The sequence below is a fragment of the Triticum aestivum genome, chromosome 3B, assembly GCF_018294505.1.
Source record: "Triticum aestivum cultivar Chinese Spring chromosome 3B, IWGSC CS RefSeq v2.1, whole genome shotgun sequence".
NCBI lineage: Eukaryota > Viridiplantae > Streptophyta > Magnoliopsida > Poales > Poaceae > Triticum > Triticum aestivum.
The window spans coordinates 644467147-644490237 of record NC_057801.1 but is presented as its reverse complement, the minus strand read 5'-3'; positions in this window follow the sequence as shown (position 1 = coordinate 644490237).

The following is a 23091-nucleotide window of genomic DNA, read 5'->3' as shown; positions in this document are numbered from 1 at the left end:
GTCGAAGAGGTATCTCTGGGCCCTCTCGGTAATGCACATCACTATAAGCCTTGCAAGCAATGTAGCTAATGAGTTAGTTACGGAATGATGCATTACGTAACGAGTAAAGAGACTTGCCGGTAACGAGATTGAACTAGGTATTGGATACCGACGATCGAATCTCGGGCAAGTAACATACCGATGACAAAGGGAACAACGTATGTTGTTATGCGGTTTGACCGATAAAGATCTTCGTAGAATATGTAGGAGCCAATATGAGCATCCAGGTTCCGCTATTGGTTATTGACCGAAAACAGTTCTAGGTCATGTCTACATAGTTCTCGAACCCATAGGGTCCGCATGCTTAACGTTACGATGACAGTTTTATTATGAGTTTATGAGTTTTGATGTATCGAAGGTTGTTCGGAGTCCCGGATGTGATCACAGACATGACGAGGAGTCTTGAAATGGTCGATACATAAAGATCGATATATTGGACGACTATATTTGGACACCGGAAAGGTTCTGGGTGAGATTGGGACAATACCGGATCTCCGGGAGGTTACCGGAACCCCCCGGGAGGTATATGGGCCTTATTGGGCCTTAGTGGAAAGGAGGGAGAAGGAGCAAAGGAGGGGGCACCCCCCCAAGCCCAATCCGAATTGGGAAGGGGGCCGGCCCCCCTTTCCTTCTTCCCTCTCCCCTCTTCCTTCCCTCTCCTACTCCTAATAGGAAAAGAGGGAGTCCTACTCTCGGTTGGGGTTGGACTCTCCCCCTAGGGCGCGCCACCCCCTTGGCCGGCCCCCTCTCCACCCTCCTTTGTATACGGGGGCAGGGGGCACCCCATGACACACAAGGTGATCTTCATGATCGTTTCTTAGCCGTGTGCGGTGCCCCCCTCCACCATATTCCACCTCGGTCATATCGTAGCGGTGCTTAGGCGAAGCCCTGCATCGGTAGAACATCATCACTGTCACCATGCTGTCGTGCTGACGAAACTCTTCCCCGACACCCTGCTGGATTGGAGTCCGGGGATCGTCATCGAGCTGAACGTGTGCTGAACTCGGAGGTGCCATACGTTCGGTACTTGGATCGGTCGGATCGTGAAGACGTACGACTACATCAACCGCGTTGTCATAACGCCTTCGCTTTCGGTCTACGAGGGTACGTGGACAACACTCTCCCCTCTCGTTGCTATGCATCACCATGATCTTGCGTGTGCGTAGGAATTTTTTTGAAATTACTACATTCCCCAACAGCGGCCCCGCAGACAGATGCAGCCCAAGCCCATCCGGCGCGGCCCAGCCGCGCCCCCAAGCCCAACAGGCGCTACTACAGTCCAGAATGGACGACGGCCAAGTCCAAGACCGCACCAACTACTTAAGGCGACATTCACTTGAGAAACGGCATTTAGTGGACCACCGAACCCGGCGGCGGCGGCATGAACCCTAGTTTCCCCTTGCCCGATTCATTCTTGTAATCAGCCTGTACCAGACTAAATTGCCACTGTGAGAATACTAGATCGACTCCATTCCTACCTTGTCCCTAACATCTGGTATGAGAGACCAGCACCACCATCCTCTGTGTTTGATCTGGCGCAGTTCATCCACACCCGAAACTCGCATCTGCCCCGGCAACAACTCGCCACCATGGATCCCGCAATCAAGGCATTTCTGGACAAGCTCGACGCCACACTGGAGGCGAACACGACGGCCACCAAGGTGACCAACGCCAAGATCGACGATCTGCTCTCCTGGCACCCCGATCTAGAGCGTCGGGTCGCCGATCTGAGCGACGCGGTCGCGCGACTCCAACAAACGCGTCCCGCGTCCCAACAGGACACCGTTGACAACCACACCGGCGCTGCTCCACAGCAACAGCCTGCGACACTCAGTGTCCAATCGGACTCCATAGTTGGCGCGGCGGATTTCCTCAACGGGTCCAGTGACCACGACGATGCACATCAGCACCGGGGGCCACCGGCAGCGTCTTTCATGATCCCGCCGCCACCCCCGAACAACGGTCAACTCGCTCCCAATACCCCGTTTACGAGTTCTTCTCCATTTACTCATGCCAGCCAGCTCCTCACGGGGCTGGGGTAGGCGCACCCTTCCATCGTGTTTCCGGTGTTTGCGGGAGATAATCCCTGTCTCTGGAAGGTGTTGTGCAAGCAATATTTTGAGATGTTTGGCATACATCAGTCGTTCTGGGTGCCTATGGCCTCCCATAATTTCTCAGGGGCAGCGTCAGTTTGGTTGCAAACCATTCAGAAAAGACTATCACAGTTTGATTGGGAGTCATTTACAACATTACTTTGTACTCATTTCGGTCGAGATCGACATCAGTTGCTGATCCGTCAGTTTTACACCATACGGCAGACATCCACTTTCACTGATTATATTGAGAAATTTGAACTGATCATAAACAATTTGAGCTCATATTCAGATTTAATTCATCCTTATTATTTCCTCACTCGTTTTGTGGAAGGGCTACGGGCGGACATCCGAGCGGTGGTTTTGGTGCAACGGCCACCGGACTTGGACACGACTTGCTCCCTCGCCCTGCTCCAGGAGGAGGTCATCCATGGAGCATTCCACGAGGCATGGAAACCATCGACGTCGCGGCCACCCGACACCCTATCTCGTGGCCCTGCGCCGTTGCCTCTGCCCCCTCCACCGCAATGACTGCCTACTCCAGCAACGACAACGGATCGGCGCGGCATGGAAGGAGCTCGAGCTGACGGGGTTCGACAGAACGAACCTCGGTCGGACCTCACCAAGGTCAAAGCTCTACGCGATTATCGGCGCGTGCAGGGGCTCTGCTTCAAGTGCGGCGAACGTTGGGGCCAGGATCATGTTTGCCCCACGTCAGTGCAACTGCACGTGGTCGAGGAGCTCCTGGAATTGTTCGGCATCAACATAGTTTGCGGCGACGACGGGTCTGGACAGACAGAGATTGCAAAAGAATCAGTTTGTGCCATATCCCGAACTGCCTTATCTGGTGGAGTGTCTGCTAAAGCGTTCTAGCTTCAAGCATGGATACAGGGTCACGACGTGCTCATGCTAGTGGACTCGGGCAGTTCTACATCATTTATCAACCAGGAACTCGCCAAGAGCCTCAATGGAGTGCAGTTGTTGAGCACAGCGTGTCGAGTTAAGGTGGCTAATGGAGGTGAATTGTTATGCACATCCGTAGTTCGGCAATGCGAGTGGTTCTCTCAAGGACAGGAGTTTGCAATGGACATGAAGATATTAGCCTTGGGTACGTATGATGTTATTTTGGGGATGGATTGGCTCGAAGCTCACAGTCCAATGACAGTAGATTGGCGAGCCAAACAACTGGAATTTCAGTCGCCAACAGGACCAGTAATCCTCAAGGGTCATGAAGCTTCATCGTCCACGTGCCTGACGATCAACAACATACAATTGCAAGCTCTTTGCAAATAGGGAGCCGTGTCACACATTGTCTAGATCCGTGTTGTTGTCCCAGGGAAGAGCAACAACAAACAGTTCCTGAGCCGATCCAAGAGCTGTTATCTGAATTTGCTGATGTGTTTGGAGAACCACAAGGCTTATCTCCTTGCACGGCTTATGACCATCGTATTCCCTTGATTCCAGGGGCGCAACCGGTCAATATTCGGCCTTATCGCCACAAGCCCGATCACAAAGATGAAATTGAGAGGCAGGTGGAAGAATTGCTCAAAGCTGGCATCATCCAACCAAGCACAAGTGCATTTTGATCTCCCGTGATTCTTGTGAAGAAGAAAGACGGCACCTGGCGTCTCTGTGTTGACTACAGACACCTCAATGCTTTGACAAATGTGGGCAAATACCCAGTACCAGTTATAGAAGAACTATTGGATGAGTTGTTTGGATCATGTTGGTTCACCAAGTTGGATCTGCGTGCTGGTTATCATCAGATCCGTCTAGCGGAAGGCGAGGAGTACAAAATGCCCTTCCAGACGCACTCAGGCCATTATGAGTTCAAAGTTCTGTCGTTTGGTTTGGCTGGAGGACCGGGCACTTTTACTGGAGCTATGCATGGAACTTTTAAGCCTGTATCGTGCAAGGGGGTGCTCTGCTTCTTCGACGACATCCTGGTGCACAGCAAAACACTCCGGGAGCACGTGCAAAAACTCAGAGAGGTACTTATGCTGCTACGCCGCGACAGCTGGAAGGTGAAAATGTCGAAGTGTGTGTTCCATCAGCAGAAAATTTTGTACCTGGGTCACGTGATCAACGCGGCTAGAGTAGCTACAGATCCGGTGAAGATATAGGCAGTCTCCAACTGGACAGTACCAACAGATGCCAAGGCAGTGCGAAGCTTTCTGGGGTTGGCTGGCTACTACCATCGTTTTGTTAAAAACTTCGGGATTATCGCAAGACCGCTGTTTAACCTGCTCAATAAAGGGGTGCCCTTTGTTTGGACACCAGCCACTAATACAACATTCAAACTCTTACATCAGCAACTTATTTCAGCACCAGTTTTGGCCCTGCCCAACTTCAACCAACAGTTCACCGTCGAAACTGACACCAGTGATTCAGGCATCAGAACTGTCTTACAGTAACAAGGAAACCCGATTGCATTCATCAGCAAAGCTCTTTCCCCAAGGTACCAAGGGTTATCAACTTACGAGAAGGAATATCTGGCGATACTGGTAGTAGTGGAGCAGTGGAGACCATACCTTCAACACGTTGAGTTCGTCATTCTCACAGATCAGCGCAGTTTGGTTCACTTGGAAGAGCAGCGGCTGACAACCCCGTGGCAGCAAAAGGCGTTCACAAAACTGTTGGGCTTGCGATATCAAATTCGATACCGCAAAGGAACCGAGAACAGTGCCGCGGATGCCTTGTCCCGTGCAGGACCAGTGGAGACACTGGCAACAGTTACATCTTGCCAACCAGCTTGGCTCGATGAACTTGTAGCTAGCTACAATACAAACCCTCAAGCTCTTAGCCTACTCGAACAATCGGCACTCTGCAAGGACCCCAATGACCGTTTCTCCCCGCAACAAGGAATCATACGATTCAGGGATCGTATCTGGCTGGGTGGATCAACAGAATTGCAGCAGCGCATCATTCGGGCATTCCATGACAGTGCACTGGGGGGTCACTCGGGGTTCCCAGCAACTTACTCTCTGGTCCGACGTTTGTTTGCTTGGCCTAAAATGAAAGCTCATGTTCTGCAATACATCAAATGCTGCACCACTTTTCAGCAAGCAAAACCAGACCGATCGGCTACACCTGGACTCCTGTTGCCCCTCCCAATTCCTACCGAGCCATGCGAACTGATATCAATGGATTTCATTGATGGATTGCCTCAATCAGGAGCATACAACTGTCTGTGGGTAATTGTGGATAAGAGAACTAGGTTTGCTCATTTCTTGCCTCTGTCACATCCTTACACTGCGACTAAGGTAGCTCAGCTATACATGAGTCAGATATACAAGATTCATGGGTTTTCTCAAGCAATCATCTCTCATCGTGACCCGGTGTTCACAAGTCACTTTTGGCAAGAACTTTTCAAGTATGCAGGAACTGAACTCCGTTTGAGCACGGCCAATCACCCACAGACTGACGGGAAAACAGAGCAAGTTAACCAGTGTTTAGAAACTTTTCTGCGCTGTTTCACGCATGCGTGCCCGAAACATTGGAGTTTTTGGACACCTCTCGCCCAGTTCTAGTATAACACGTCGCTGCATTCAGCTATTGGCATGAGTCCTTTCAAAGCGATGTTTGGACATGAGCCACGTCAATGGGGACTGTCAGCTACTGTTTCATGCTCAGTACCGTCACTTCAGGCATGGCTAGAGGAGCGCGCGGTAATGCAAGAGCTAATACAGCAACATCTCAACAGAGACGGGCAATGCATGAAAGCACAAGCTGATAAGAGGCAATCAGAGTGCACTTTCGAGGTGGGAGAACACGTGTTTCTGAAGCTACAACCGTATGTGCAATCATCGGTTGCCCCTCGAGCCAATCATAAACTATCCTTCAAGTACTATGGCCCGTTCCCAGTCATACAACGCATCAATGAGGTGGCGTATAAGATTCAGCTTCCATCACAAGCAACAGTGCATCCAGTCTTCCATGTGTCGCAACTCCGCAAAGCACTACTCCCTAGTACGGCAGTTCATTCTGAGCTCCCTCTCTGTACTGACGAGCTAGCTATCCCTGTCAAGATAATCCAAACCCGATGGCGCAAGAAACACGGGACTATGTGCGAACAAGTCCAAGTGGAGTGGTCAGCGGGCGCTGGCCTCGGGCACACCTGGGAAGACAAGGAAGCGCTTCTTCACCGCTTTCCTCAGGCTGAGGCTTGGGGACAAGCCTCACGCAAGAAGGGGGGATGTCAGTGCACCTGACGTAGCGGCCCCACAGACAGATGCAGCCCAAGCCCATCCGGCGCGGCCCAGCCGCGCCCCAAGCCCAACAGGTGCTACTACGGTCCAGAATGGACGACGACCAAGTCCAAGACCACACCAACTACTTAAGGCGACACTCCCTCGAGAAACGGCATCCAGTGGATCACCAAACCCGGCGGCGGCGGCATGAACCCTAGTTTCCCCTTGCCCGATTCATTCTTGTAATCAGCCTGTACCATACTAAATTGCCACTGTGAGAATACTAGATCGACTCCATTCCTACCTTGTCCCTAACATTGCGCGAGCTTCGGCTCGGGCATAGCAACCACGGCACGGCACGGCGAGAACACAACATCCATGTCGTGCTCTGGCACTGGCGCGGCCGCGACGCGAGTGCAGCGGCCCGACGTGGAAGAGCTTGTCACGCCCCGATCTGGATCGAGGGAGACAGAGGAGGGAAAGGGGATGAGATTGGCGTGAGGAAGGGGGTGAGCGAGAGAGAAGCAGAGAGAAATTCAGTTATCTCATTATACAGCCTATTCCTTACAACGCTGCGGTGGGTTAAGTACCCCCATGCCCTGGCCCGCAGCCACACACACACACACACCGTTGGCACACACGCCCACGCTACACTTGGCCCCCTGCCAACTGGCTGTCACGCGGTGGTAGCTGGCACTGCCATGTTGACATTCTCCCCTCCTTGAGAGCAGTCTCCTTCCTCCATGGATTCCTCTCCCCAGATGCGAGCTTGCGGGTAACGCCTGCGGAGCACGTCATAGTCTTCCCACATGATGGACTGTGGAGTTGTATCCAACTCTACTTGCAGTTGGATCACTGGTGTGTTGCCCTTTTTCATCATCCTTCTGTCCAGTATAGCCACTGGAGAAGTTTCTTGTGTCGACAGGTCGGTGGTTGCTGGAAGTTCAGAAAACACTGGGTTGTAGTTTGGTGTGAACGGCTTCAACTGCGATACGTGAAACACTGGGTGAATTCTGCTGTCCACATGGAGCTCCAACTTGTATGCCGATGGTCCAATTCTGGCGAGGACGAAGAAGGGGCGGAAGAACTTGAAAGCAAGCTTCGGACACGGACGACTTGCCACAGATTTCTGTGTGTACGGTTGCAGTTTCAGCAACACTTGTTCTCCAACCTGAAAGACTCGTTCAGCCCGGTTTAGATCAGCAAACTTCTTATGCTTGACTTGCGCTCGCGTCAGATGTGCGCGCAGATTATCCTGATGCACTGACCAGTCCCACTGTTCGCCGTCTGGCAACGACGGCTGAGTCGCCGGCCAGGTGGCCATGCTCCCTTCGTTTGCTTCTACCCCATACAGAGCTTTGAACAGAGAGCAGCCGAGGGATGAGTGAAATGAGGAGTTGTACCAGAATTCAGCCGCAGAAGCCAGCGTCGCCATTGCTTGGGGGTGTCGTGGACGGCACAGCGCAAGTACATTTCCATGCACTGGTTGACGTGTTCACTTTGTCCGTCAGTCTGCGGATGGTAAGCCGTGGAGTAGAGCAGCTTTGTACCCGCGCCAGCGAGCAGATCGCGCCAGAGTGCGCTAGTGAAAACCTTGTCACGATCACTGACGATGGACTTGGGAATGTCGTGGAGCTTGACGACATTGTCCCAGAACACTCGCGCCACACGCGTCGCCGTGAACGGGTGCCGTAAGGGCACAAAGTGAGCAAACTTAGTAAAGCGATCGACGACCACCATGATTGTGTCATACCCCTCTGACTTGGGCAATCCTTCGATGAAATCCACCGTCAGGTCTTGCCACGGTGCTGAAGGAATTGGCAGTGGTGCCAACTTGCCTGCAGGCTTGCGCAGCTCGTGTTTTGCCTGCTGATAGACGGAGCACTGTCGAACGAAGTCGTCCACATCTTGTTTCAGGCCCTTCCATTCAAATGCTTTCTTGAGGCGCTGGTAGGTGGCCGTGGCGGCGGAGTGGCCACCCACTGCGCTGTCATGCATTGCACTGATGAGTTTGGTACGCAGGGCAATGTTGGCGCCAATCCGTAAACGCCCTTGGCGACGAATGAGCCCCCGGTATAGCTCGTATCCATCGTCATCTGGACTGTGCCGTGCAAGTTGCTGCAAGTGGTCTTGTGCATCCGGATCAGTGGCATAAGAATTGGCCACCTCCTGGCTGACACAGTGACAAGGCGCTGGTGCTGAAATGGCCGCCCACACGGGATAGTGCGTCCGCTACGCCGTTGTCAATACCACACTTATACTAAAACTTGAACTGGAGGCCAACCAGCTTCGACATTGCGCGGCGCTGGACGTCTGTCACCAACTGCTGATCGCCCAAAGAGCACAAACTTTTGTGATCTGTGAGTATTGTGAATGGCCCACGCTGAAGGTAAGAATGCCACTTGTCCACTACCATCATAACTGCCAGGAACTCCTTCTCGTAAGTTGACAGTTTCTGATTCTTCACCCCCAGCGCTTTGCTGTAGTAAGCGATGGGGTGGCCTTCTTGTACCAGCACCGCGCCAATGCCAGTGTCGCAAGCGTCCGTCTCGATCACGAACGGCTTGTCGAAGTCTGGAAGCGCAAGCACTGGCGTGGTCACCATCGCCTGCTTGAGCGTGTCGAAGGCGCGCTGCGCAGCCTCCGGCCACTCGGACCCTTTCTTGGTGAGCTGCAACATGAGCGGCTTGGCGATAATCCCGTAGTGGGGCACAAATTTGCGGTAGTAGCCAGTGAGGCCCAAGAACGCGCGCAGCTCAGTGGCATTTGTTGGTGTAGGCCACTGAGCCATGGCGTCTGTCTTCTCTGCATCTGTTGCCACTCCTTCCTTGGAGATGACGTGGCCGAGGTAGTCAATGTGATCTTGCGCGAATGAACACTTTGACATCTTGGCATAGAGTTGGTTCTCACGGAGCAGGCTCAGGACAAGTCGGAGATGCTCCAGGTGCTCCTCCCACGTTTCACTAAAAACCAGAATATCGTCAAGAAAGATGATCACAAACTTACGTGTATACTTGGCGAAGATCGCGTTCATCAAGCATTGAAATGTTGCAGGCGCGTCTGTCAGGCCGAAGGGCATCACACGGAATTGAAAATGCTCGTGGTGGGTTTTGAATGCAGTCTTATGTTCATCCTCTTCCCGCATTCGGATTTGATGATAACCTGCCCAAAAATCGAGCTTGGAGAAGAAGGCAGCGCCAGCAAGTTCGTCGAGAAGCTCGTCCATGATCGGCAACAGAAACTTGTTCTTCACGATATTGTCATTGAGGCGCCTGTAATCGACACAGAACCGCCAGGTCCCGTCCTTCTTCTTGACCAGCAGTACCGGAGCAGCGTAGGGGCTGATCGAGTGGGTGATGACACCGGCATCGAGCATCTCTTTCACTTGACGCTCGATTTCGTCCTTCTGAAGTGGCGAGTAACGATATGGTCGAGTGTTTGTAGGCTGAGCTCCTTCTTCCAGTGTGATTGCATGATCGTACTGCCTATGAGGAGGCAGATCTGTGGGTGTTGCAAACACATCAGCAAACTCCTCCAACAAGTCACTAATCGGCGTCTGTGATGGAATGCGCGACTTGGGTCTGGGAGGTTGCATCTCCACCATGGCCATTGCCCAGATGTCATTGCCAGCAATCAGTTTGTAGAGCTCAGTCGGCTGAACTGCTGCGAGTGTTGGTGTTGACTTAGGTCGAACACCTTGCAGAGTGACCAACTCTCCGTCGTGGAGGAATGAGATGAACTTCTCCTGCCAATGACATGTCATTGGGCTGTTTTTCTCCAGCCAATCCATGCCAAGAATGCCATCATAGGCGCCGGTGTCGAGCTCATACATCAGGGTCGAGAAGGTGTGGCCCTGCATCCACCATTTGAGCTCAGGCACTTGACGAGAGCAGGTGAGGCGATCGCCGTTCGCCACCCGCACGTCCAGGGTAGCAATTTCTTGAGTTTCAGCGCCAACACGCTCGACGAAGGATTTGTTGACAAAACTGTGCTTGCTTCCTGAGTCCAGCAGCAACAACATAACCTGGTTGCCCACCAAGGCGCGGAGGCGAATGGTGCTTGGCGCTTCCGAGCCGTCCAGCGCATGCGCAGAGATAGTGCAGCACTCTGGAGGGGGAACGGCAGGTTCGGGAGCATCGAGCAAGTCGAGAGCGTGCACAACATCGTCAGTGAGCACCTCGCCAAACTCGCCAACCTGGATCGTGAGCAGCTGCGCCTGCGGGTTGCAGCGGTGCTCGCGGCTGTATCGATCGCCGCACTTGAACCATAACCCGTTGGCGCGGCGAAATTCCTTGAGCTGGCGCTCGCGCGCGAAGTCATCAGGCGGTTGACGCGGCGCGGCGCCCAGGCGCGCTGGTGGCGCCGGAGGTGGACGGCCTTGGGGTGGTGGTCGCGGCCGTGCCCGAGACGTGTGCAACTCCTCCTCCTGTATGCGGGCAAGGATCGATGCACGCGTGATGCTGGTTGGAGCTTGGAGACGCACCGCAGCGTGCAGCTCGTCCTTGAGGCCCAGTAGGAACTGCGTGATGAAGAACTTGGTGGAGAGCGACGGGTCGAGCGCCAGGAGGTGGTACATATGACTGTCGAACAGTTGGCGGTACTCGCTGACGAAGCCGCTCTGCCGGAGTTGGAGAAGCTTGTGCATCTCCAATTCAAACTCATCCGCGCCGAATTCCTCTATGATTGCTGCGCGAAACGCCTCCCAGCCCAGGGCGCCATGTGTTTGCCGAAATGCCTGCAGCCAGTGGGCGGCCTGGCCCTCGATGTAGAGCGTCGCGTGGTCACCCAGCTCGACGGCGGGACGCGGTAGAGGTCGAAATAGGCGCGGCAGCGATCCAGCCAGAGGTATGGCGCCGTGCCATCGAAGCGCGGGAAATCGTGCTTGGGCGGCTTGATGTAGGCGTCATGGTGTTGGTGGTGTTGCTGCTCGTACTGCTATTGGATCGGCGCCTGAAGCAGAGGCGGGCGCTGATCTGAGAGTCGTGGAGACGGTGGTGGAACCTGCTGCTGTTGGTGCACGGGTGGGGGGCGCAGGGGAGGCGGCGGGGGTGGAGGTGGGGACGGGTTGAGGATGGCGCCCGGTCCCGATCCGCACGGCGACGGCGATCTCTCGAGTGCCTTGCGAGTCTCGTCCACATCTGCCTGGGTGAGATCCACCTGCTTGGCCAGCGCTCGCAGATCCTGTGCGACCTGCGTGTTGAAAGCGGCCTGCACCTCGAGTCGCTTTTCGTTGTCGGCCTTCTGCTCGTCGAGGCGCGAGAGCACGGTCTCCATGAGCGCCTTGAGCGTGCTCGTGTTGTCGTCCATGGCGAACAGCGACTATCGCGTCTGAACCGATGGTTTGGACAACGCCGTTGCTCCGCTCTGAGCCGATCCAACCCCGCCGGGAATTTTGGGCGATTTGCCGGAGCAGCTCGCACCCGCGGCGGTGGATTTTACTGATCAAGGCCAAGAGATTGTGGAGGCAGCGGAGAAATTTTTTTGGACAGGATTAGGTGGCTCTGATAACCAAATGTCACGCCCCGATCTGGTTCGAGGGAGACAGAGGAGGGAAAGGGGATGAGATTGGCGTGAGGAAGGGGGTGAGCGAGAGAGAAACAGAGAGAAATTCAGTTATTTCATTATACAGCCTGTTCCTTAGGGCATCTCCAGCCGCGCCCCTAGGAAGGCCTCCCCAGGTGATTTTTTCGCGCCGGCGTCGAAAAAACGGCCCAGTCGCGCCCAGGAGCCCGATTTTCGCCGGCTTGGGCCGAAAACAGCGCCGGCGGACCCAGCCCGAACCCGGCGCGCTGGGGGCGCCCGGGGGCGCCGGGGCGAGCTGTTTTGGCGCGAAAAAGACGTGGGCCAGCCGCGTCAGCGACTCGGCGCCTCGTCTTCCCCCAATGGCCTCGGTTCCCGCGGGGAATCAATGGCAAGGCTGCCGCCGGTCAGCCTTGCCATTGATTCCTCACGGGCGGCGCTTCATGGGACGGCGCGCCGACGCCTCCCCTCCCTCGCACGCGTACACACGGGCGCGGCCCGACTATAAAAGCCGACGGCCTCCACTCGCCTGTGCCCACACCAGCCCCGCCCCTCGTCGCCGTCCAGCCCCTCCCTCTCCCTGCCTCTCCCGAGCGCCGCCGCCCAGCCCCTCCCTCTACCTCTCCCGAGCCCGCCCAGCCCCGCCGTCGCGATGGCAGAACGCTTCCCCGGAGACGAGGCGGCGGCCAACGGCTTCGGCAGCCGTTCGCTCCGCGAACAGGAGTCATGGCTCCTGTTCCAGGCGAACATTCCGGCGCACACTCGAGGGTGTGCTCACGTACCTCGAGGGCGGCAACGACCCGCCATTGGCGTACCCCCCGGCGCAGCACCGACGCGTCGGGCCATGGGCGCCAAGGAGGTTCGGGTCCTCCTCCTCCTCTTCCTCCTCCCGATCCTCATCGCACTCCTCCGGCATTCCAGCCCTGCTCGACGTCAAGGCCGAGCCCGCGGCGGAGTCGCCGCTCGGCCGGCGCACTCACAGCGCCGGCATCGTCATCAACGAGGGCGGCCGGCGCGCCTCCTCCTCGTCGGCTCCTCCACGCTTCGTCAAGCCAAAGACGGAGCCGGGGCTGGTGCCGGTGAAGACGGAGCCGGGGCTGGCGTCGGTGAAAGCGGAGTTCGACGACGCCGACGCGGCCCTAGAATGGGCGCGCCAGGACTCCATTGCGATGGAGAAGGCGCGCCGGGAGAAGGTGAAGGAGCGCCAGCGCGCCGCCCTGCGCCGTTTCGAGGAGCGCCGACGCGGCCGCAATGAAGACAGGGTCGTCGTCCTATGCGACAGTGACGACGACAACGACGACGCGCCGCCGCCAGTCCGCCATGGCGACGCCGGGTCCAGCAGGGGCGCCCGCGTCAAGGAGGAGAAGGCCGCCGACGACGATGGCGGCGACGACTTCAGCCCCTTTCTTTTTTAGATTAGGCTAATGTAATAAAAATGCGCGAATTTCGCCGAAATTTGCCATGTTTAGCCGAAATTTAACTACTTTTTATCATAACTTCGCCGAACGGCCCTTCTTTTTTTTTTAATACGCGCCTGGGGGCGGCCCTGGGGGCCGACGGCTGAGGACCGACTCGTCCCCGGGGCCATTTTTTGCGCCGGCTCACCTCCAGGCGGCGCTTTTAGACGCCCCCTGTAGGGCCAACGGTTGGAGATGCCCTTACAACGCTGCGGTGGGTTAAGTACCCCACGCCCTGGCCCGCGGCCACACGCACACACACACCGTTGGCACACACGCCCACGCTACACTTGCCCCCCTGCCAACTGGCTGTCACGCGGTGGTAGCTGTCACTGCCGTGTTGACAGAGCTCTCGCACAGGCGCACGCGAGGTCCGGCTCGAGCACATGGGCATGGCGCGGCGCGAGCACAGCGGCCCCGGCGTGCGAGCTCCGGCCCGGGCAAGTTACAACGGCCATGCTGCCCGTGAGCTCCGGCGCGGCCCCGACGCACGAGCTCCATCACTAGCGCGGCGCGGCACAACAACCTGGCCCGGGCGCACGCGAGCTCTAGCGCGGCTTGGCGTGCACGAGCTCCGGCTCCGCTGCAGTGCGAGCGAGCTCCGGCCCAGCGCGGCACGGCTGCCACGGGGTGCACAAGCTTTGTCCCCAGTGCGGCGCGAGCTCCTGCGGCCTCCGCTCCTGATGCGCGTCGTTGCCGTCGCAGCGCGGCGGCGCCAGTCATGGCGTGCGAGGCCAGCCACCATGCGCTGCGGTGCTGTTGCAGGAGTGTGTGGCTGCAGGTGGGACAGCCTGGGATGACCGGGCGTGACCGACCCCCTTATACTGCCCCCAGATTTGTGAGTTTGAGGGGTTTCGGTCCGGACGTTTAGAAAGCGAGGTGGGTCATAGTATTTTTTTGAGATGAGATTTAAATGCTCTAATAGATGCTCAATAATAGTAACAAAGGTTTGTGGTGGCTTGCGATGAGATTTCATACTCCTTGCACTCAAATCAGATTGTTTCCCTTTGGCACTTACAGGAGATGCCATAACCATGTCCCCTAATATTATCTTTGTGCCAATACCTGATGATTTATCCTGATCAACCAATCTATCCTTCTCTTTTTCCTCGCTTTTTTTCTTCTCACGGTCCTTCAATAGAACAACATACGGTCTATCTCCAACCATCTCAATCTGTCACACAGCTTGGGAAGCTTTCATAAATATCACTGGGTCCCTGTATACAACAAACGCCAAATTTTGAACAAAATTACGTGGTGTAACTCTAGGATTTGCATGCCGATTAGCAGCCGTGACAAGACTATGCCGTATCTCTAATTCCATAGCTTGCTGAAGGGTATGGTGATCCTCGAAAATATGACGGATAATTTTAGAAACCACACTGTTGAATCCAGAAAACAAGCTACTTGTCGGCAAACTTAGCAACGCATGTCGGCCACCAGACTCAAGAAAACTGATAGCAGCCACATGGACTTTCGTCAGTGTAGCACACAACTGAAGAATAGCATGCATTGTACCAGAAGGCAACTGCTTCTGAATGCATTTACAGCAGATCCTCCAAAAGTTGCTCTGGTCCTCCAAGTCCAATAACCCTATAACTGAGGAAGATTCTGAATCCTTCTTCTTGCTGTCTTTTTCTCGAATACGCACGAGTGTGCGTATCATATATTAAAGAGGGAAAGGGAAAGACTCCCTCCACAATCAGAGAGTTACATGGGTATTTACAAGTGGATTTCATCCACTCCACTACATATTACGCTTACTACTCGGCTCTAACCCACGCCTCGAGGCCGTCCAAAAACGCCTCAATTCCTCTCTTCAGTAGACCTGCTTGCTTCCACGCTCGGGCTTCTCTCTATATGCTTCGTAGAACCTGGCCTGTATCTGGTGCCACTCCATCAAAAACTACGGCGTTGCGGTGCGTTCACAGCTCCTATAGGACCAGAATGCAAATTGGTCTTGCCAGTTTCTTGTGCTGCCCACATTCCTCTTGTCGAAGACACCATTCAGGCAACGTCTCAGTCGTCGTTGGTGTCCTGCCTGGCTGGTCCAAGGCAAGGCATACCTTGGCCCAAACCTCCGGAGCAAAAACACATCTGATCATGATGTGGGTCATTGTTTCATCGTGCTGGTTGCAGAGAGGGCATGAGGTTTGGTGTGGGAGGCCTCGTCGTGCTAATATGTCCGAGGTCCAGCACCTGTCCTTGATGGCCAACCAAACGAAGAAGCGTTTATGCAGCGGTGCCTTGGACTTCCAGGTGAATTCAGCCGTGGGAGTAACTTGGAGGCCGGCGAACTTGGCCGCATACACCGATCGTGCCGAAAACTTGTTGTCTTTCTCCCATTGCCGGTTGGATGTCAAGCCTTTCCACTCGCTGCCATAGGTCGAGGAATTGTCGAAGCATGGTTGTAGATAGATTCGGCCCCACTTCCACCGCCCAAGTGTGATCTGCCAGAGCATCAACCACCACTTGAGTTTGGCGTGGTACTTCTTTGTAAAGGGGTGGTGCCAGCTCCTCCACCCGATAGCCCTCAAGCCATCTATCTTCCCAGAAGAGCGCTGTCTCGCCATTGCCCACAGTTGTTGCAGCTGCTGCGCGAAAGAGCGCCATAGATTCGGCCGGAACTGTAATCTTGAATTGAGCCCAAGGCCGGGACTGGTCAGTGCGTTGCAACCACGGCCATATTGCCAATAGTGCAGTGTTCAACCATCTCAGGTTCGGTATGCCAAGCCCACCCGCCCATCTAGGGCGGCAAACTGAGTCCCATGCCACTGCGCAGTTCCCTCCCCGAGCCTCCATCTTGCCACACCACAGGAAACCGCGACATATCTTCGTCAAAGCCGTGAGAGTTTTGGGAGGTATCTGAAGTGCCATCATCGCATGTATCGGAATCGCGCACAACACTGAGAGTATGAGAATGAGCCGGCCACTTTTGGGTAGGGCAGCTGCTTTCCAGTTGGATAGACGACCAGCAAATTGCTCCACCAAGTACTGGAATTGTGCAGCAGTGGCCTTCCTGATTGTAAGTGGTAGGCCGAGGTATTTGCATGGAAAGGCCGCACTTGTGCATTCTAGTGCTTGGCTAACCAAATCCAACTCCGTGGGAGAGCACCGAATGGGAAGTGTCGCGCTCTTGGTAAGGTTGATTCTGAGGCCCGAGGCCGCTCCGAATAGTGCAAGGATCTCCCGACAGGCTCTAGTCTCCGGATCATTAGGCTTGAAAAGGATCATTACGTCGTCCGCGAACATGGAGACGCGCTGGTGCGCACCTGCTCTCGCCAGGGGGGCGAAAAGGCCCCGGTCAGTTGCCTTCTTGAACATCGCCTGAAGTGGCTCCATGCACAGGATAAAGAGCATGGGTGAGATCGGATCACCCTGCCGAAGACCACAAGCGTTGTATATTGTGTCCCCAGGTACGCCATTCACCGCGATCTTTGTAGTGGAGGTGGCGAGTAGCCCGCATATGCACGTGATCCACTTCCTCCCAAATCCCATCCTGGCCATGACCTCCAAAAGGAACGGCCATTTAACCGTGTCAAAAGCCTTGGATATGTCAAGTTTTAGTAACACTGTTGGATCCTTGAGAGGATACAATCTACGCATTGTGCTCTGGACAAGCATGAAATTATCGTGCAGCGAGCGGCCCTTGACGAAAGCGCTTTGGTGGTTTCCCACCAGGAACGGCAGTTCATCCACCAGTCTTGTAGCGAGCACCTTATCAAAGATCTTGGCCGTGCTATGGATTAAGCTCACAGGCTGGTAGTCCTTCAGGTTGATCGCGCCCGCTCTCTTTGGCAGTAGGGTCACCACGGCTCGGTTGATGGCCGCGCGCGTCTCCGGTAAAAAGCTGGTCCATCGCCCTCATGAAGTCATCTCTGATGATCGGCCATCATGTTGCATAAAAACGCCCCGTGAAGCCATCCGGGCCCGGTGCCTTGTCCAGTGGCATCGACTTGATAACCTTCTCCACTTCCTCCGGCGAGAAAGGTGCTTCCAGGCGCGCCATGTCCCTCCTCGGCAGCTCCAGTCCGTCCAAATCCAGGGCATGCATCCGTGATTGGGCCGAGCCCAAGGTGTTCGCAAAGTGTGCGTCCACGACTTTGGCAATGTTCTCGTGTCCGGTGAAGATCTCGTCGTTTTGGCGCAAGGTGAGCAGGGCATTCTTACGTTGCCTGTGGCATGCGTGGCAGTGGAAGAAGCCCGTGTTTGCATCTCCCTCCTTGAGGTTAAGCATGCGAGATCTCTGGCGGGCAATTGTCCTCCCAAGAGAGCTTAAGCCCAACAGCTTTCGCTTGAGCACTTTGCGAAGCCCATGCTCTTGGTCAGAGAGAGTGCGCGAGTCCGCGGCCGCATCGAGCCGGTAAATGATCTCATGAGCCATGAGAACTTGCAGCTTAATGTTCCCTATCCACTTCTGGCTCCACCTCTGAAGATTCCTTGCCATTGCCCAGTCAAGCACTTTGAAAGGGTTTCCCGACGATGGGACCGAATGCCATGCCTCGGCCACGACATCCAAGAACCCCTCAGCTTTCGACCAAAAGGGCTCGAAACAAAACCTCTTTCCCATATAAAAAGCCGCATCTAGGTCGAGTAGGAGGGGGCAATAATCCGACACCGCGGAGCCAAGTGTCGTGAGTAGGCAAGATGGGTGCAAATCCTCCCATGAGTTTGTAGTGAACACATGATCGGTCTTTTCCAAGGTGGGTAGTCTTCTCTCGTTGCTCCAGGTGTATCGTCTCCCGAGTAGGTATAGCTCTTTGAGTTCGAGTCTGTTTAGTCTAGCTCTAAACCGGGCAATCATCCGGCGATTTATTAGCTCATTGTTCTTGTCCTCAGGGTTTGTAAGCAGGTTGAAATCGCCTGCCAACGTCCACGGTCCGGCGTGCAGGTCGTCTAGTTCGGAGAGGAAATCCACTTTGTCGGCGTCAGATTGCGGTCCGTAGACCCCCGTGAGCCACCAAACTGGTGCACTATGCGGGTGCACCAACGCCGTCAAGGTGTTCGTGGTGGTGTGTGGGTTGGACAAAGTGACTATGGTTTTATCCCACGCAATAAGGATGCCTCCACGGGTGCCCACTGCAAGCAAGTAGAAAAAGTTTTCGAATTTATTTCCAAGGCACTGCCTTATCAGATCATGAGATACAACTTCCACTTTTGTTTCTTGAAAGCACACAATGCTGGGATTAGTGGCGGCTACAACCTGAAGGATTGCACTCTGCCGCGCCGGCGAGTTCAGTCCACGTACGTTCCACACAAGTAGTTTCGGTGGTTGAGCAGCCATGGAGAGAACCCTCAAGCTACAAGTCAGCCAAGGATCGAGTCACTCCACGCCAGTCGCCTCCGCCACGGGGAGAATTGACGGGTCCCATCCGAATAGGGCCAAAATGGCAGCCACCTGCCCTTCCACTAATGCCCTAGAGAACAGTTCTGCATAGGCCTCTAGAGCTTCGTCGTTGATGATTTCAGCCTCATTTGCCAGACACAATTTTCTGATTATTACCTGCTGCTACTTTGATGCTTTGGATCCCCTGGACGGGCCACGTGCCAGCCGAGCACTTCTCCGAGGCGTAACGTTTGGAATTTGCCTTCTTTGCCTAGTCCTGCGCGTGGTGGGTGGCGGTGCTCTTCCCGTCGGATGCGCCAGGACTGGGTCAGCGCTCGACGAAGTTCAGCGCAGAACTGGTCAAGCTGGGAGCCACTAGGCTGGGCTCTCGACTCCACTGGGGCCTGGTGATCCTCCTGGTAAAATGGGGTAGGGGTGCTGTGGCCAGAGAGGCTAACGCAGAACCAGTCCTGCGATTGCATGCGCGCGCCCCGATCGACGTGAGCAGTGTCCAAATCCTGCATGGGTGGCGGGCCCCGCGCGCTTGCTGATATTGGCCGGATGGGAGAATCCCATGCAGCCTCGTCCTCTCTGCTGTCCTGTCGGTCAGGTCCAAGCGGGACCCCTCGCGCTCAGCCGCAAGTGGCTAATCCCCACGGTCCTCCTGGATGGTCACATCCGACGTACCAAACCTTATCCTGTCTGCTCTGCTGTCCCCAGCCTCTCCAACCTGCAACAGAGCAGGCTCCTGGCAAGCGACCCGGTCAATCGCGCATCGCGATTGGGCTACAGAAGGTGGGGATTCCAATCCCACAGCCCTCACACGTCGCGAGCCGTTGCTCGAATGCCGAGACGCACAAGACGACCCTGGGGCCACCTCGGGCCGTGCTACACTTTCCACAGAGATGGCCATGCCTCCACCCATGTCATGGTCCACATGTTCATCTACTATTGCCCGCCAACCAGCTCGCAGCCCGCCCTGGGCTCCACAGCAGGCATTACGCAGGCCATGCAGCTGTTGTCGGTGACCGGTCGAGAGCCTAGCGGGACCGCGATCTGAACGACAGCCAGAGGTGGCACTTGCTGCATGCCGGCCGCTGGCGGCGAGCTTGCCTGACCAGCGGGGGGAGGGGGGGGGGGGGGGGGACTGGAACGAGCCCCAGCCTCACCCAACTGGCCGCCAGAGTCACCCGACGAACCCACCTCGGCACCATGAGCTTGGTCTGTGCCGCTTCCCTCATCAGCCGCCGGCGGCGGCGGTGGCGGTGGGGGGATCTGGGGCTGCGCCCGGCCTGAGACCAGAACCGGCGCACCTTCTTGGATGGTGTCCACTGGGTACCACAACGCATCGACACCTTCCTCCCGCCTTCTCGGCTCTTCCACCACCAGGATGCGGCGCGGCGGGATGCGCGCCGGATCGTTAGTTCACAGCCAGACACGGAAGCCAGCCATGTCGTCGCGGCGCTCAGTGCAGCTGGCGACCTTGACAACCATGCCGAGGTCCCTGAGAACGGAGTCGGTGGCACGCTTGGTCCACACGTTGGCCGGAACGCCCACCAACAGCAGCCGCACAAGGTATGGCATGACAATGGCGGTTGCCCAAGCCTGCCAAATCCACGGGCCCAAAGAGAGCGCGAAGCGCGGCGCGCCGGCGTGCCCTCTGGCAACCAATCTATCGCGTGTGGCCTTGGTCTTGCAGAGGACAAGAAAATCCTGCGAGAAGAAGGGGCGAATCGACATGCCGTGTGGGCCGAGGTCGAACTCCAAGTGCAGGGCCCGGGCGGCATCCGCGAGGTCCACCGGCATTGACGGCTCCACGATGGAGACGACGACCGCCCGCGACAGCTCCTCCTCCAGGGCATCGACGTCCGCCGCGCGCTGCAAAAAACAGCAGTCCACTATCTGCTCCACCTCGCGCCGCGGGGGCGGCGTCGGCTCGAACGGCACCGAGAAGCCCGGGCCGGCCACGCTCGCCACCGAGGACTGGGAGACCGCGGCAGCGCTGGCCACCTGGGCCCAGGACCTCTCGAAACGGACAGCGCCAGTCGGCGGGGGACCGGGCGGTGGCGGTTGGAGTGGAGAGCGGGAGCCAGACGGCGGGGCCGCGCGCAGCGACGCCAGCGGTGGCGAGGGCGGGGAGGCCTCCCGCCACTGACGTAGGGCAGACGGAGGGCGGCGCCGGTCGAGCGGAGAGGAACTGCGCGGCCGGAGACAGCCGCGGGCGATGTGGCCATCACCACCACACCGGAGGCACCGCGTCGGGTTGGTGCAGTCCACAGAGATGTGATTCGGGTCCCCACAGTTGTAGCAACACCCATGGAGGGCCTGCGGGATGAGCCCGAGTCAGACGAGCCCGCGGAGAGGGAGACCTGAGATGCCATCAGAAGGGGCGCCCGGTGGCCGCCGGTCCCGGAGCGGGAGGCGGCAGGAGGGAGGGGGTGGTCGCCGGAGCCGGAGCGGCTGCCGGCGAGAGGGGGAAGTGGGCGCCGGAGCCGGAGTGGCTGTCGGCGCGGAGCGGAATCGAAAATTTCGTTAACTGGAAGGATCCTTCTTCTTGCTGTCATCAATCACAACAGATGTTTGTGTAGGTGAATTATCCTTTTTGAGAACATCAAGCGCAGTAACATCTGGCAACTTGGGTTCCAACTGGAGCATTCTATCAACAGAAAGGAAACAGGAAGTAACCCAATTGGGAACCTTGGTTGTTTGACCTTCCCTTGGGTCTGACTCCCAGCTGCACAGCAGACTCGAAACAACCTTGACAAGACCAGCCTTTGAGGCAACTTCACGAGCAGCGGCATCTCCATGAAGAATCAAAGCAAGAACATGTGAAAAAAAAGTAGATAATGCAGTGTTCTTCAAAGGATCAGATGCCACAAGACATTGATTCATGATCAATCAAGTATGTAAGCACCTTCACACGGTTTTGGCCGTCATTCTGTGAGCTGATAGTCGCAAGCATATCCCAGACAGGAAAAGCTAATGTTTCCTTTGCCTGCAGCAGCCTAAGTATCTTCATGGGAGGAGTTATTTACCCAAAACCATCACACTTGAGGCTAGGATAACAACTTAGTACCACACCTGAGCCAGGGCACAAAAACCACCGAAATTGCGCCTAACATGTAACGCAGAGCACTGATGCTGAGATTTGGTCACGAAAACAGCCAAACTGACAGGTAGGACCTGCTTGTCGGAATGACGTGGCAAAGACCAAGTACAAAAAAAATGTGTTGAGTAGGTGAGGCGGCAGATGAGATGCGGGCCCCGCCTGTCATTGACTACGCGTTTATCTTCATCCCATCTTTATTCCTTAGGAGCATTGCATCGAGCAGCTTGTGGGCGGCCGAGCCGAGAGCTCCATGGCCATGTAGCCGAGCCCCTGCTCAAACTAGGCCCGGGCCGCCTCAGCCTGTTCCCTGCACGCCATGAACCATCGAATCTGGCCGCCGCCCCCGCCGGCATGGACGGCCGAGCCGAGAGCTTCATGGCTACCATGGCCGCGGCAGCCGAGCCCTGCTCAAGCTAGCGCAGGGCCACCTTACTCCTGGCGTCGACGTGCTGGCCTGCGGGCAGGGCAATTGAGGAGGCACATATCCCGCGAAGCTTCCTGTACACGGCGACTGCGTCGAGCGGCGCGACGGAGTTCGCTGGCGAGTCCGCCATGGACGACGACGTGTATGCCCTCGCCTTCTTCTTCACGCATGGCGTCGGCTTGCTGGCTTGCAGGCATGGCTAGTGAGGAGGCGCAGGTCCCGCGGAGCTTCCTGGACACGGCGACTCCGTCGGGCGGCGCGACGGCGTTCGCTTCCGGGTCTGCGCTCACCTTCTTCTTCCTGTACACAAATATGCGCTCACCTTCTTCTTCACGCATGCGTGCTCACGCATGGCGTTGACGCATCTGAGCAAGCATACATGCTCAAGGTGAGCCACTCTCCCCTTCCCTGCGTGGCCACAACTTGGCTCGACCGGCACCATGCCCGCGCCGCTGCGTATGCCAGCTTCGTGAGCTGGCGGACGGGATGGAGGCGTTCCTCTACTCACTACTCCCGCCGTTCCTTTGGTCACTGCTCCGGCGTGGCCATGGCGTGTTGTGACTTCTTCAGTGGCTAGAGGATGAACGCACATAAGGTGCTCGATGGAATGCTTCATAGGAAAAAAATGGTGTGAAGAAGATGACTTTCTAGTCATTGACAGGTGCCCCCCCCCCCTCATTTGCCACACCAGTTGGTCAAACTTTTTGGTCTTCGCCACGTCAGCCCGACAGGTGGGCCCAATGTGTCAGCTCCGCTGTTTTCGTGAGCAAATCAGACAATCAGTGCTCTTCGTTATTCGTTAGGCGCAAATCTGATGGTTTTATGTGCCCTGACACAAATGTGGTAGTAAGTTGTTACCTTACCCCCAAGTGTGGTGGTTTTAGGTAAATAACTCCCATGGGAAGGAGCTGAACATTTACTTCTTCGAGCTCA